At 41.4% G+C, this 5342-nt stretch overlaps 1 pseudogene; it reads right to left on the reverse strand.

Moving 5' to 3' along the window:
• Positions 1-245: 245 nt before the first annotated feature.
• On the reverse strand, positions 246-1207 carry LOC105087550 (palmitoyltransferase ZDHHC3-like; annotated as a pseudogene).
• Between the last annotated feature and the right edge of the window lie 4135 nt (positions 1208-5342).

Below are 5342 nucleotides of genomic sequence, written 5' to 3' on the forward strand. Positions count from 1 at the left end.
CACGTTTGTCATGCCAGACAGACAGCAGAGAGGAAACGAGAGGCCAGAGAAGTGATTTTTAAAAAGGAAAAAAGAAGAGCAGCTTCAGTCATGAAAATAGAAAGGATGATCTTTTAAAAATAAAACATAGGGTTGTTTTTTTTCTCTCTCTCTCTCTCTCTGCAAGGCTCAGCCATTTTACTTGAACTTGAGACATTAAAAAAAAGAGTTTTAGAGTAGTTGTTTTGCTTTTTCAGTTTAAACATTCATGAGAACAGATCAGAGGGTAGTGCTGGGACGTGGTTTGTGTCTGAGTGGCAATGCTGGCCAGGGGTCCTTCGGACCACACACTGGTCCGGGTCTGCCTGCCCTCATCCGGTGAGGCAAAGGGTCTGGCCCAGCCTAGAGAGAAAGGGTGGCCAAAAACGGCTTTCATGTTCATCCATTTTGTTTTTTCAGCCCATCTTCTCTCTTCCTTTTTCAATTGTTCTATTCCTGTTTCGTCCGTGCAGATGGAGTGCAGCTGGGTCCCGAACATCACCGCCGTGAAAATGAGGAAGCGCACCCCCTCGGAGCACAGCAGGGTGAGGAGGATCACCGGGGTGGGCGGCGAGACGGGGCTGCACTCTGCCCAGCCTTCTTCGGAGCACTGCAGGAAGTGGGGTCCCACCCTGCTGAGGGCGTGCAAAGAAATGAGAGCTCCGTACATTGCAAACAGGACGAAGTCCTTCCGGTTGTTCTCACCGACGCAGTTACTGACAGCGGTGGTCCGTCTTCCGAATGCATGGCTGACAGACACTGCAGGGGTGGGCGCGGTCGGGCTTGATGCTGCTGCACTTGGGACACTCGTACACCACCTGCCCCGGCTTCCGCTGTAAACTCTCCGTGAATTCTATGGTGGCATTTCCTTTGGGCACAGCCCCGGGGTCCGTCAGCATGGCCCGGCAGTGGGAAGCCAGGGCCAAGAAGGCCAGCGGGTTGAATGCAACTCCATTGATGACGCTGTACCCGTAGTCTCGGGATGGAATCAGCATGACAAAGAGAACCACGAACTCCGCATAGAGGACCAGAAACCAGGTGACGATGGCACAGGCAGTGTCACAGCCGCCGCGGATAAACCACATGGTTCCCACAGGGCTGGGGTGGAGCGGTGGGACGCGCTTCTCCGGCTGGAGGTATCTGGCTTCCGGCCAATGTCTCGGAGGCGATGGGCGGGGATAAGCATCATGAAATGTTCCGTTCACACTGGCAAAGTGAAGCCGGAGGCAGGTCCCCAGTCCCCAGCTCCCAGACCCGGCCTCGCGCTGCAGAGATGGCTCCCTGGACCCGGCCAGACACAGGGCGGCGCACAGGAGAAGCCCATGGAGCTCCCGGCGCTGGTGTCCGCGGCGGCTCCAATGCTGTGTCAATGTCTGGTGTACAGCACAATGCTTGTCATACAGGACTAGACATATATTCATTTCCAAATTCTTTTTCACTGTGAGCTACTATAAGATATTGAATATATTTCCCTGTGCTATACAGTATAAACTTGTCTATTTTATATATACCAGTCAGTATCTGCAAATTTTATCATTTTTTTAATTACCCAAGATTCATTCTTTTCCTGAGAGTTCTCCAGCTGCCTTGATAAACCCTGGGATCTGCTAGAAGCTCAAGGAATCCTTGGAGGCTTTTTTCTTCAGTTCCTCCCACTTACGACTCTAGCATAGCTAAGGAGTGAGACCGTGGCCTGAATTCGGGCATATCTCCCAAGGCACTGGGTCTCCATCAAGGTGAGAGAGAATGGAAGAGAGAAGGCAATTTCACTCTCAGCAGCCGTGGTTCCTGTGCGACATTGCTCTGTAGTCCCCTGCCATTGACAGCTTCTGGGGCTGCTTCTCCTCTGTCCCAAGCCTGATCCTTCAGACCTCCCCTCTGTTCGGGGCCCTCCAATAAGCTGGTTTTGTCTTTAAATTTACCAATTTCTCTTGTTAGCATCATTGGAACTCCAACAGATATGCTATGCAAAAATTTAAAAAATGACATGAATTATAATAAATTTTCCAAAAACATTATAATGAATAAATAATAAATATGCTAATGAATGAATGTCCCTACTTATATGTAAGCATATAAAATATTAAATAATAGACTAACCACTACATAAAAGTACATCATAAAAAAGGAATGCCACAAGATAGTACATGATTAATTGCCAAATTTAACAGCTCAGGCTGTAAATGCTGCTGGAGATCAGAGAAGGGAAAGAACACAGCAAGCTTGTGTGATCCAAGGAGCCTTCATAGCTCAATAAATACTCATTGACTGAAGTCTGGGTATCATTTCCTAAGGTGAAGCTGAGGAAATTAATGAATGCAATTCTTCCCTCAGAGACACAAAGGGCGGGCTATTGGAATGACTCAGCACATCGTCATTTGAACTGCTCTTCTGCAGGACCCTGCAATTCACCAAATGCCGTTTACAGAAAGACAGGTTTCAGCCACAGTGGCCTTAAGTGCTTTCAGTCAACAAACCTATAGCAAGCAATATCCCAGACATCAGGCAAGGTGCCAGAAACTCATAGAGGAGTCAGATTCAGACATCCAGAAGTGCACCATCTAAGTGAAGAATAGACATGCAGATAGCAAATTATGAAAAACAATGTATAATTTCACATAAGAGAACTGCGTAGAGACTGAGGAAGCTCGCAGATGGGGCACTTGTCCCCCCTGGAGCACAAGAGAGACTTTTAGCCCAGTGTTCAAGAATGGATAGACTTGACAAAGGAAGAGGCAGAAGAAGAGACATCTAAGAAAAAAGACCCCGATAAGCAGAAATTTAGAAACAAAAACACCAAGTGTAGGTGTGTGTGGAGGAGGTGGTGACAAGGGAGTAAACGTACGTGGAAAGCAAGAGAGGGCTCATGAAGGGTTTAATATGTGACGCTACTGTAGACCCGAGGATATAAAAGCCTCCATGACTAGACCCGAGTCTCATGCCTACCTCTGGAGGCTGGAGAGGAATCAGGGTCATTGAAACTACATAAACTGAAAGTGAAAGGGGATGATATTGTGGAGGATTATCAGGGAGGTATTATCAGAAGAGTAAATAAATATTGGGTGGGAAATAACTGATAATACCTACTATTATTTCTCTTAAAGAGAAGATGAAAATGGCTTTATCACAACTTGTTACACCTAGGAACTCAATAATACTTACACTTCTTACTCATGAATAGCAATTCAAGCTTCATAATGTGTAGAAATCTGTATAAATCTGCAAGCACCAACTGGGCAAAGACATTGTCTCATAACTACCATGCCCAGTGCATAATAGGTGCTCAACTAAACCTGTTTAATAAACAAATGAATGGATGCCTACATTACCTTCATTTCATGTTCACTATCAATTTTGTAAGGTGGATATTTTCATTTTATAAACAGGTAACTAATTCAGGTAATTAATAAACTTTTTGGTGAGAAAATACATAATCTGATGAGTTATTTTTCTGGACACTAAATAAGAATAAGTGATTCAAACTTAAGAAGATGGAACTTCTTCAGTGTCTCTTGTAATGCTGTAATGTTTCCTAGAGAAAAAAAAAAAACAAATTCTGAATGGCTGGTTTCTTTTGCTATAGTGACACCTACTGTTACAGCCAATACTTTGTTTTTAGAAATATTTGGAAAATAACAATATGTTTAAGCTCTAATGAAAAGTCTGCTACTATGATTTTTATTTTAGTGGTTTAACTTATGAATTATAATATTTAGGAAGGTTAAAAATATATAATTTATACACCTTGAAACATGTATAAGTGGTATTATCAAATACTATTATGTTATTGGCATAATAAAATTACATTGCCAGATCTGTCTACATATATACACTTACCTATATTCATATTACATATGTACATATAAGGCATAGTAAAGAATAATTCCAATACTTTTAATACTAAGCCTAGAAAACTTAAGACATTTTTACAGCTTAGTAAATCTTGTAAATTTGAAATGCAGTATTAAAATAGTAGAATGCTGCAGGAAGACGGTATAGCTCAGTGGTAGAGTTCATGCCTAGCATGCAGGATGTCTTGGGTTCAATCTCCAGGACCTCCACTAAAAAAAATAAATAAACCTAATCACCCTCCCCCCACCAAAAGAAAATAAAGTTAAAAAAAATACTCTATATATTGTTAAAAAATACTCTATATATTTAAAAATTAATAAATAAACAAATAAAAAGTCTCTCTTTAAAAAAATGGTAGAATGTCTACTCCAAGGTGTTCAGAATAATACTAAAGTGTATATTTTAAATAGTATTAATAATAGCCTATGGACGCATTTATGCTCACTTTATTTAATAAATTTTAAATTCTAATTTTTTTTTCTCTTTTAAGGACTAGAAAGGACCCTTAGAGGACACTAGGCCCACTTCACAGAGTCTAAGAAACTTGCGTTTAAATTCGCTTCAGGGCTCTAAGTGGCTGCCCTGTCCCTGCAGTTCTCTGGAAATGGAAAGGTGATGTCTTCCTCACATTGTTAATATCAGTATTGTTAAGACATCTTCAGTTTTCATTTTGATGAAACAAATTCAACAATTACCTAAAGCTGTCTAGGTCAGGAGCTGGCTAACATTATTAGCTAAAGTGTATTGACTTCTTTCTATGCGACCAGGCCACGCTAACTGCTTTACAAACATTTCTTGCTTAATGCTCACAATTAAAATCCTGAAGTCCTACAACTTCGTGTTGTAAACCAGGAAACTGAGGCACGAGATGTCAAGTTACTTGCCCTAGGTGAAACAGCTAGTTAGCGGCAGCTGGAAATATTAAACCCAAAGCATTCAGACTCCAGAGGCCAGAGCCCAACCTAGGGTCACCTACGGATACTTGGACACATGAAAAATAGCATGAATTTTAAAAGGGAAAAGGGGACATTTGAGGAATGATAAAGTCACATATAAGGGAAAACCTCTGAATATCCATGCTTCCCCTCTGCAATCCTTGCCCCAATACTCCAAGCAGGATGTCACCATAAAATGATTAACACCATATACCTGATCAAACCAATAGCACAATTTTCACTTGTGCAAAAACATGCTTTTTAGAAAATATACACAGCTACAATAATTTAAAAATCCAGAAATAAAGTATCACATAGAAACCATGAAGCAAAAAAACATTAATCACGATGGTCATCAGAGCATACTGCCAACTGTAAATATCTTAACATAGTTAAAAGTGGGCTGTAAATAGCAACAAATTCAAACATTATTAGAACTAAAATGGAAAAGAATCTCAGAGTTGGAGATCTTTTCTAGCATCTCAAGGATGAACTATTAAAAGTAGAGAGTCAAGGGAACTTCCTGAAAAGACAGAT

Source organism: Camelus dromedarius, chromosome 30, assembly GCF_036321535.1.
Source record: "Camelus dromedarius isolate mCamDro1 chromosome 30, mCamDro1.pat, whole genome shotgun sequence".
Classification (NCBI taxonomy): Eukaryota; Metazoa; Chordata; class Mammalia; order Artiodactyla; family Camelidae; genus Camelus; species Camelus dromedarius.